This window comes from Rhipicephalus sanguineus, chromosome 11 (genome assembly GCF_013339695.2).
Source record: "Rhipicephalus sanguineus isolate Rsan-2018 chromosome 11, BIME_Rsan_1.4, whole genome shotgun sequence".
Taxonomy (NCBI): domain Eukaryota; kingdom Metazoa; phylum Arthropoda; class Arachnida; order Ixodida; family Ixodidae; genus Rhipicephalus; species Rhipicephalus sanguineus.
In genome coordinates this window covers 37,640,101-37,651,730 of record NC_051186.1, presented here as the reverse complement: position 1 = coordinate 37,651,730, position 11,630 = coordinate 37,640,101, and positions in this window count along the sequence as shown.

Here is an 11,630-nt window from a genome sequence, read left to right as displayed (position 1 = left end):
TTCTGCACTGTAGAGCTTGCTAGCGGAAGATCAAGGCCGCGTGCCCAAGACAGCCGCCTTTCCTCAGCAAACTTGTGTTTATTAGTTAAGTTTCTTTCAATGTTTCCTTCGTTTTTTTTCCTTCGTTTTTTTTTTTCTTTATGCCTCGCAGAGAAGAGCCATCTTCATTTCGCTTAACCCAGTCGACGTTGGGAAGCAAAGCAGACGCGCTGCTTAGTAACGTAATTTGCATGACAAGGCACGCGGCGTGAAAATTTTTTTCTGGCACATCCGCGCTAGTGCTTGGACGTTCGTGCGTTGCTCGGTCTCGGCGACACGGTCTCGTCAGCAGGGCGATTAAATTACCGAGCAGAGATATAGCAAGTTCCTGGCGGAAGATCTAGATCCGAGATGACGCCGTGGGCTCACGAGAACTCGTATATTATATACTTGGCAGGTAGAAAACAAGATAGAAAATACGCCAGTTATGCAATGGAAAACAAAAATTCGGGAGCATTTCCCCTACCGCGATAATGGAGGCAAGCGAAGCTTGGCGTGTGCGAGCCTGACGTACTACTTTTCTTTCTTTCTTTCTTTCTTTCTTTCTTTCTTTCTTTCTTTCTTTCTTTCTTTCTTTCTTTCTTTCTTTCTTTCTTTCTTTCTTTCTCTAAATCGCATTGCTGGAAGCGAAAATGTTTGAGGCCCGTGTACTTAGATTTAGGTGCACGTCAAAGAACCTTAGGTGGTCGAAATTTCCGGAGCCCTCCACTACGGCGTCTCTCATAATCATATCGTGGTTTTGAAACGTTAAACCCATCGCATTGCCCAATACTCCCTCCTATTTTTTTCCTTCCCCCATGAGGGAATTGGACCTTCACCCAGGTGTTTAGCAGCGCAATACTTCAGTTGCTACAGGCAACAACGACGGTTATTGTATCCATATCCAGGCAACAATGAAGCGTGGCTACGTGATATCACAACCCGCCTCGGTAAAAGATCAGATTGAAGTATCACAACCGGCTGGTCGACGACAAGCCCACGATCGAGAGAACATCAATTATTGGGAAAACGGCGCATACAAACTCGCATGCGACCATGGCCTCTTTCTACGTGGCCTCCGAGATCAGTCAAAGCTGATCTCGGAGGCCACGTAGAAAGAGGCGTGTGGTTGAGATCTGCACCGCCAGATGCCGCAACGATCACAGCTGCTCACAATATTTTTTATGGCAGAGACTGTCTGTGCAAGTTGGTGAAACATTTGCAAAATAGGACAGCACGAAGGACGGGACGAAAAACACAATAAGCAGCACTCGTCTTGTGGTTATTGTGTCTTTCGTCCCGTCCTTAGTGCTGTTCTAATTTGCTTTTTTTCTGGCTCCCCCATTCCCACTCCCATTTCGTTTCGGTAGACTTTATTTCCCCCTTTTAATGAAATCGTTCAATTAATTTGTATTAGTTATCCCAACAGTTAACTGGCCCTTATCTTAGGTAAAGTTATGCTCCGATAGCACACTGTGTCCAACCTAACTCCTAACTCGTCCCAGAACCGGCAAAGACGTATTAATATAGCGTATGGAGTCCAGAGCATATGTGAGAGCCGGTGAAGTGAACATCAATTCTCTCGAGAAATTAATCTTTGATAAAACATTTCAGCTAAGAAACTAGCTTCTTAAAAAAAAACAAGAAAGAAAGCAAGACCAGACCAGGAACCATTTCTTTCGTGCCAACTCCAGCCTCTCTCCTCTTAATAACGTTTACCGGCCTTCGCGAGGGCCGAAATAAGTAATTAATGATTTTTTTTTAAACGCGAGGTCATCGACCTCCAGCAGAAATCCTCGGGAGATCGTGCCAGCAGGGGGGGAATTCCTTTCGCTTCTGAAGAGAACGTTTTAATCAGCGCAGTCATTCCCTCGTTTCTACCGTTATAATCCAGAAATGTAGAAGAAAGAATATATGCATATATCGATGAGGCAGCTGGTGAAGGTGTGGGTGGGGGGGGGGGGGGGTATAGAAGTGAAGGTGTGAACAGGAGGAACCTTTCGTCAGACTATGCTGAAAGCCTTCTTTTCTTTCTTTTTTTCTCGCTATGTCTTGGCGACAAGAAAGACCATTACTCATGCGGGACAGCCACAGTGGGAACAGCGTGGCAGTAGGAGGGGGAGAGGGGCGGGATTTTGTGACGCGAGCAGTGACGAAACGAAAAAAGAAGGATGTGAGTAAAAGCCGCCCAGTACTTGCACAGCTCGTCTGCTGCGATCACCCGGTGTACTAAAACGCAGTTGAGTGCAGCGGCATAGATAGCTCAAGCAGTAAGGACATTTCGGAATGTAACATTGTAAAGCTACGTCCATCTGGCTCTGGCTACGTCAAGTTATGTGCAGTGGCGTCGCGGACTCCGATATTGTGGCGTCCTGTCGGACTTCAGAGTGAAAATTAGATGGCTAGAGTTGCTGAGAGGTTTGTTTGTTTATTTTTGTTTGGTTAGGCAAGGTTCTGTAGAATACCGGTGAAAAGGCCAGGTTGGGTGTGTTCAGCCAGAGTTCTGTCGGACTTAATAGTGAACGTTGAATGGTTAGAGTTGTTAAGAGTAGCGTTGTTGGAGTTTCTCTTACCTCATGTTAGGTTGACCGCTAGACGGTATCTTGAGCAGTGCGAGACCCTGAAGGTCTTAGGTGAGTGAAATGGTAGTTTAATTGATTTCTGTTATGTTAAATTAGGTTAGGATACACGCAGCTTGGTAGAAGGCGCCTGCAGCGTGGTGTCTCCCTAAGACGTAAACGTGAAGTGTAGGATTAGTTATTCCCAGTTATGTTAAGGCCGACCGATAGGGGACTCGTGCAGCGTGGGATTATGTGTGGCAAGTATGACTGAAAGTTGGCTTAGTTGGTTTTGGACTTTTGGTTGCGGTAAGTTTGGTTGGGCTCAGGACTGTACAGAGACTGCCTCTAGCAATACGGCGTCCATTAAGAGATCAGATTAATAGTTCTATGCTAAGTTAGGCTAAGTTAGGTTACATTAGGTTAGGTTTAGTAATGACATGCCGTCTTCTCATCGCACGTGCGTGTTTCCTTTTTTTAATAGAACAATGTTAACGGCATCGTTCACAACGCCTATACTCGCACCGCACCCGACACTGCTCTGTTGAACGGGAGCTTGACCTCCCGCCATCGGCCATTGAAACACTCACGCAATGGAGTTGTTTGATCCAGCTAAACATGAATCTGTTTGAACAAACCCTGATGTATATTAAAATGGAGCAAACGTAGCTTCCCTTAACTCTCCCGGGACCCTATCCTGCCTTAAGGCTACCTGCGTTCTTTGAAGCACGTCAGACAAAACAAGACATTTTCAAAAATTTAGGTCTCCGACGCAGCTTGCTGGATTTTTTGATCGACATTTAATAACCGAACACGCCTCCAGCCATGATCGTCAAACAGAAGGGTTTACATAAGAGTCCTTAAAATGGTTGGCTATAAAAGGAAAGCTTCCCCAAGAGCTGCTTGCGAGTCGACCTATACGTCGCTTCATAAACCGAGCATAACGTCTCAAGCCATTCGTGTTCATATTTCTGGAGCCTTCGTCGCCAGTGCACGCAACTATCTAAAATAATCCCAACGAAAGCGCGTTCTTTTCCAATGCCTCCATTCGTTTTGTTATCTCTTTATTTTGGTTCTTGCGCGCGACTCCGAGCCAATGCTCTCGCGCGGACTGCGGTAAGTGCGAGTGTGTGTGTGGGTGACGGGACAGCGCCCCCTGGGAGTTGGCTTTGCCGCCGCGCAAAAGCTCGCGGACGTTTCGTTGTGAAAAAGCCGGCAGGTCATTAGGAGTGTGCAGTCGTCTGTTGATCCCCGTAGCAGAAATTTTGTTTTCTTCAATTCCTCATGCCACTTCTCCTCTCTCTCTCTCTCTCTCTCTCTCTCTCTCTCTCTGCCGGCGCGTGACATAGCGGCCGCTGCTAGGCTCAGTATTGTGGGGAACAGTGGCAAATGCGTAAATCCGAAAACAGAGACTAAATGAATGCGCATCGCTGTACGGCAGCACCGACCTAGTCGACGACGACGCAGAGATGGGAAATAGGGGCGGCCGTGAAAGCCGACTCGGCTCTAGAAACCCGACAGTCGTTAAGCAGCAAAATAATGCGGCGCCACCGAAATTAGGCAGCGCGGTGATGAAGACACGGTCGCTGTAACATAGAAGTGGAGTTTGCGCGGCAGAGCAAAAGAAGAAAGGAAAGAGGACCGCGGCGTTTAGAACGCCTTCATAATCCAGTCATCAAGGCATAGTTTAATTACACCGCGAGCCGTTTCCCAACTACGTCTGCTTCTCGGCTCTCGCAGCAGACGACGCAGCTTTTTGAGGCAACCGATGTTTCACTCTGTTTCGTAACAAGGAATGCGGTGGAAACTGCACAGCAGGTGTACAGCTGGCCGCCTTCACATTAGCTTCTGTACACCAAGCTACACAAGGTACAGCTATATACGGCGGGGTGCTGCTTTCTTGTGTCAGGCACTTCAAAATTCCGATCGTGGAAATGTAGATGTTCTGGAGAGATTCACAGTACTTGAACACGAGGTGTCGCTGGAGTCAACGCTTGGACGAGTGGTCTTGTCTTGCCTTGTCTTGTCTTCAAGGCGACAACTGTCTACCTTAGCGCGTGTGTGTCTATACTTCGCACAGAGTCTGCGAAGTGCACGGAGTGTACTTTTTTTTTGCTAATCCATAAAATGATTTTGAAACCTTACGTTGCTTCCCATGGAACTTATTTTTCGTTATTTTAAGTGTTTGGTCAACGGGATAACTGTAGGGAAGGTATTCTATATACTGCCTAAACGCGAAGGCCCACAGAATGTATTTTGAGGACGCATGGACGTCTTGAAGACGCGTTAACCTTTAGACAAACGGTCTATATTTTCGTTAAAGTAAGTGATTGCTCCTTTGCTGAACGAAAGGACAGCTTATACGTATAGATTTCTTAGGCGCAGTGGTCCATAATGCTTCGAATTAATAAATTAGCCATACGGGCAGCAACAACAAAACAACAGCGGAAGCAACAAAAATATAATAAAACCTGGGGAGGTGCGAAGCACGCAGTGTTTTGAGAGAGATCTCTTTGATGAGGCTGAGGCACTAGTGTGTGCCGAGCCTGAAACCGGGCATGTAGAGAAGGGTGTTTCCGGTCCACTATTGTCGTCGGAAAACTGCGTCGGAATGCAGCTTAATTACCCTAAGGTGGTGCTTCTTTTTATTCTTCCCTTTCTTCTTCCCTACATGCCTGGTTTCAGTTCCCTACAGCATGTAGGGAAGGGTGTTTCAGCTCCATAACGTCGTCAGCTATTTGTTTGGCTATAGCTGTTGTATTCTTCACTTTTAGTGGACGGATGGCGAGTAGTGGGATTCACCCATGTTTTTATGGCGCATACCCGTTTTATGATGGACCGTGACTACATGACACACCGTGACGACATTAGACGCCGACAAGCCGAGCCCCTAAGGTGCTTCGCACCTAAAACACAACAATAGCAGCAGAATCATACACGGTCAACAAAATCCGGCAGTGCTCGTCTACAAAGCTGCGATTTTAAGTGTATACGGTCTGCAAAACGCGTCGCTTGCGTGATTGACATAGACGAGCCCGTTCAGAGCGAGCGAGCCATAACTACAAGGATAACTGCAAGGAAGATAGTCTATATATACTGCCTAAATGCGAAGGTCCACAAGACGTCTTCTGAGGACGTCTAGACGTCTTGTAGACATGTTGACCTTTAGACAATTGGACTACCTTTTCGTACGCAGTTGCTCCTTTGCTGAACGAAAGGGGAGCTTTATACAGATTTCTTAAGGGCAGTGACCCACAATGCTTCGCTATAATAAACTTCCATCCGGACAGCAACAACAACACTCACAGGGTCACCAAGGCGAAAGCCATCTTCATCACATTCGATGTATTGATTTTCGCCCGCACCCCCCCCCCCTCCGAAACCTTTCTGCACCTAACCTGGTATAGGGAACCCAAGCTCAAGTTTGCGGCGCGACGACAGCGCCGCGCCAGCCGCGCTGCGGCTCTGTCGGAAAGCTCTGAACCTTCTGCGCGACCGACTCAGCCCCTTTCACCATGCCTTTCACGGTAGCGGTAGCGCACGTGCGCACGCGTTCTTCTCTCGGTGCGGGTAACTGGGGGGCCGTCAGATGGGTACGTTGAACCGAGAGGCTTGCTGTGCGAAGCTGCGCATTTCCGCGATGGCAGAAGAGACCCCGCGGAAGCGCAAGCGTGGTCCGAAGTATTGCGGTTTAGCGGCCAGCCACAAGCAGTGCAGACAACACCAAGGTACACGATTCACGTGTTAAACTGTATCGTTTCCCGGGCGTGTCGTACGAGAAATAAAGGCGGCAAGCGTGGATAGCTGACAGCGCTGTCTCGCCTTCTATTTTGGCTGTCTGAGTTCATCGCTTTCGTTCGTTCCGACTACCTGAATCGGTAAGTAACGCGACGCATGCACGCAGCGACTACAGTAATGATTACTCGCTGTCTTCTCGTGTTGTTAAAGTCCAGTTACGGTTGTAGGTGAAGCAACTTTATGTTTTGATTCCCCGTGTTCGTGAGACCTACCCGTCGTTGTTGAACGTTCACATTCGCGTTATACCGTTAGCATTGCGCGGTTGGTTGAATTCAACTGAACTCGGCACATTGTCAGAAGTTCGGCGCCTGCATTTCACGCGTCGGGAAGGCTGCTTTATCACGCCGGAACGGACGTCTGTGCATTTGCAGCAAGCTTTGACATCGTTCTGCAGGTTTGCTTTGTTTTTGTCACTTTATTAGGGTGATATATATTTAAGCCGCTAAATATAACTGGCACTTAATACATGCTTTGCAATTGCAACCTTGAAGTAACCACCTTCTGACTCTGTGCGATTTTCTAGCCGCGTTCACGCAGCAGTTTTTATACGCCTGTCAAGTCGATATCATAAAAAGAGACTGCAAGCATGACGCGAGAGCCGAAAAAACGAGGCGAGCAGTTCATCTTGCTTCACAGTGGTTAAAGCTCAGCTAGCTGCCTCGCGTCTTAATCGGCGGGTGATTCCACAGCGGCACGGAGGACTTGACTTTAACCTTCTCAGGAAGCAGTGCCATGGCCGTATAATCTTTTTTTCGCACGCCGCAAACGTTTGTTCACGAAAGTACACGGCTGCTACTGTAAGCATGCCATATCAAAACAACAATCATATGATTCGTAGTCCACGCCACAGAACATCGATAGCGTGTACGGCTTCATTTCGGAGTGCATGTGGACCATTATTCATCTTTAACATGACAGAATGAGACTTACCTCGAGGTATACGTCCTACACGGTGTAATCGCGACTTGGGAAATGCATTTCGCTTTGAGTTGGGCGTCGTTGTTGTCGATCGTCTGCTCTTCACCGTTAACGTGATTGACGAGCCTTTCTCATTTTATCAAGTTCGCTTTTCTGAAGTGCCAGTCAAGCTTGAAAATCCTTTTGAAGCCGTACTGCAAGCGGTACATTGTGAGGCGGCGCAAGTGTACCGCGAGAGCTCTGCACGTGCAAAGCGAGCGGCAACGCGGTGGAGAGAAGGGAAAACGCGCGCTGCTAACACCCCAGTTTATCTTTTTCTGCCAGAGATGGCGCTGCCTGTCAAGAGCAGCAGCGCCGCTAAGTGTTGCTTGGGAAGCCTATAGCACGGCCTCCAGGATCGGAGCTATTGCAAGCTTTCTGCAGCTCGCCTTGTTTTGCACTGCCTCCGTGATCGGCCTACCTTTGACCAGTCGACCATGTCACGTGATGACGGCACCATGCAACATCAGCTCATGTGACGTCATGGCGCCTTCATGATGACGTGAGAGATTTTGGCGTTATGTGATGTCATGATGACGTCGCATAGTTACGTCGTCACGTGATGATTTTTTGCATCACACTTGTTGACGCCGACGCCGCGGGGACGCCGACGGTCAATTTTCTCGTTTGGTGAGGCATCTAAGGCTTTCACGTTAATAACAAAAACACAACAACAGTGTCAGGATTATCACGGTCAAAAAATTCTGGGAGTGCAAGCTCGTCTGCAAAGCTTCGATTTTAAGTGTATGCGGCCTGGGAAACGCGTCGCGCATCTTCACGCAGCGCAGCTCGTTTGCGTGATTGATATAGACGAGCCCTGCTCAGAGCGAGCGTGCGAGCCATCGAGGAATCCCTCCTCTCGCTCCAGTAGCACGTGTAGCGGGGTTTGCAGCGGCCTCCCGTCCCTGGCTGGGCCCCGCGCTCTGGGCCAAGGGGATAAAGGGAATGACGCGTGGCGGTTGCGTTGCCCCGGCAACGGGAGCCAGCGAGTTCCTCGCTCGATCTCGCTACTTAATGCGTGCGGTGCGCGCTCTCCTCGGGCAAGTGGCCAGTGCCAGCTATAGACACGCCACGGCGACGTGAAGGTGCTTGCTCTATAACCTAATTAGACGGGAATTCAGTCTATACATTACTCTAAAGGCAGACGCTTAAGAGGCGTTTACATTAATATTTATAGATTCATTTTGCATATTTTTCTAGAAATGTTCCGTTCCTACAATTAGTGCAATTTTTTTCTACAAATGTACATTTAATCAACTTTGTTATTCTATGCTTACCTTCCAATAGAAATGCTAATTATAACCTGTTGTATAACTTGTTCATTTCGTTCACTATGTTCTCTGTTCTTTTTTGGGCCCTCCTTGACCTTCGGACTGCAGTATGTACTAAATAAAATAAATAATAAACAAATAACCTAAGTAGATGGGAATTCAGTCTGTACATTACTCTAAAGGGGGACGTCTAAGGAACGTCCACATTACTATTTATAGATTCCTTGCAGACCTATTTAGGAACAAAACAGGGCATTTATCAAGGGCTCCTTTCTTTGTTCGACACAACTAAACAACATAAAATAAAGCCAAGGAAAGCATAGGAGACTTTAGTGTAGTAATTATGACATAAGTGTAAAGGAATTAAAGTGGACGAAAAGACAATTCGCCGCAGGTAGGGACCCAACCTACAACCTACGGATAACGCGTCCGACGCTCTACCATTTGAGTTACAGCGGCGATCGCTTCCCATTAATTTTATTTGACGGCCCTATTTGCCTTTTAGATGACCTGCCCAAATCTCTTTTCGTTAATTGACGTGGTTGAGCTACAGTCGGACTGTAATGGAGCTAATCTGTAAATTACCGAATCGCAAATGTCGACCATATATCTTTATGGAACGCTTATAGACCTTTTTGTGGACGCCCCTGCCTTGGACGATCCGCCTATTTTTTTCTTTAAATAGTTGGTCCGTAGCTCAACTATCAGAAATTTAATCCATAGACCAACTAGAGACATATGCCGACGATACGTATATGGAATGTTTCTATAGTGTACGTTGTTTACGACCTCTTTTGTTTTAGGCGAACAGCCTAACTCACTTGTCGTGATTCTAGGTGGTTGGTAGACGGCATAACTATAAGGAAGATAAGATCATCAATCAATCAACAGATTCGCTAAACCAGCAAGACTTGATAGATCGAAGGAAAGTGTGCTGCCTTAGGTCCATTTGCAATTGACACACAATCCATACACTCCGTAACAGAAAGTACAGTCGCGCTCAATATTAGTTGCAACACGGTGGCCGGGGTTGAAGGAGCCCTAACGTTTAACGGCGACACCGGCAAGCGTTAAATTGGTTCAAAGAATATCATATACCGAAACTGTTTACTTGACTCATTTTTCCTATGTCGGCGCCGCTTTGCAGTGTTAGCGACACTTTGAGCACGGACAACACGTTGCAACTCGTATCGAGTGCAACTGTATATTCTGTGCACATCAATACTGTCCACAAAAATTAAACGAGGATTACCGTAACAACCCTGTTACGTTCGTTCTTGTTAATATATTCTGGGAACACGGGCTTCGCGTAGGTGTATTTCGATAAGCGAATTCTCGTAAGAAGGTTTTTAAAACCTTGCTTCGATTCTCGTTATTAAGGGGGAGGGTGGGGAAATTCAGGACTGCGGACGGTCTATGTCCATCTTTAAGTACACTCCCAACGAGTTTGGAAACTGATTATATAAACCGAATCAGCAGCACAGGTACTTGAGAAGCCCGCCGGTTGCCTGAAAACGTTCATTATGCTAATTAGAAGCTTGCCGGGCATCCCATAATTAAAGCGTAGGCTGCCGCTGGGGTCTGCTCGTCGGGATGGATTACGAACAGTCTTTTCGCGTCGGAATAGTTACCAGGAACATCGATCGTGTTCAATCCATCCCTCGGAAGGAACCTCGGGTAACCGTTAACTCGTAGATGCGCGCGCAGTTTGCGTCTATATTACGTTAATGGCGTAAAGTGAGGTTTTCATTGGCGAACATGTATTGAACACTTATTTCTTACTAAAAGAATGAGGACAGAGCAACGCCGGCCAGCTTGTAAAACCGTTAACCTGCGTTAGCGAAACTATTCAAGCGAAGCTTGTTTCAAGTCACAGATTTCGGTGGCGGCGTCGTTCGCCAAAAACCCGGTGTCGGCGAGCGTACGGAATTGCGGCCCTCGAAGATGCGCCGGTAAAGTGTGGTGTCCTTTTTATGCGCCGTTCTTAAATAATTGATTTTCTCTCGATCGTAGGCTTGTCGGCGATCAGCCTGATATGGCCACGTAATATTTTATCGAAATGACTTGCCATTTCACGTTGCCACATTTCTTTGTTGCCTGGATACGAAGGCATGACCGTCGTTGTTGCCTGTAGCAACTGAAGTGTTGCGCTTTCAAACACGTGGATGAAAGGCCCGATTCCCGGCATGGAGGAAGGACACAGTTAGAAGTGAGATTGGCACAATGAGAAAGAAAGAAAGAAAGAAAGAAAGAAAGAAAGAAAGAAAGAAAGAAAGAAAGAAAGAAAGAAAGAAAGAAAGAAAGAAAGAAAGAAAGAAAGAAAGAAAGAAAGAAAGAAAGAAAGAAAGAAAGAAAGAAAGAAAGAAAGAAAGAAAGAAAGAAAGAACGTCAGGCACGCACACGCCAAGCTTCTCTTGCCCCCACTTTGCCAATAGGGAAGGGCTCCTGACTTTTTTCCTTACGTTTGGCGTAATAAAGTGTTTTCATTACTGGAGAGCATTGCTGCCAAACTTTTCTTTCCTCATAAATTTTGCGACGAGACCTCGATTGACTTCTGTGCCTAAGTGTTACGTCACAGATCACAATTGATGTTCCACTGTTTCGCCAATCTGCCGTATGAGAATGTTCTCCGAGCTTGCTAATGTTGACGAGTGTGCATTGTTTCTTGTATCTACCAATAGGAGGTGTTCCGTCTGCACCAATAGACCTCTGCTGACGCTAACAAAAGCGTCTTACGTCAGTGCTAAATAGTGTGCAAACCTTACGATGACGTCGCCACCAGTCTCCCGCCTTTTACGTCTCTCCTCGTTTGCTATAAGCTCCCTCTAACGTTAACTACGCCCACAGAACATATTGTAGACACGTTACCGGGCATCAAGATGCACGGCCGCGACACCACGTGTTGTATGAAGGTACTTTGTACATACATTTCACTGAAAAACGTCTATAGCAAAGCGAACATTAAACATACAGTCGTGAGAAATATGAAAGGGAACGCTGAAATTACATTCAAGATGTAATAGTGGCT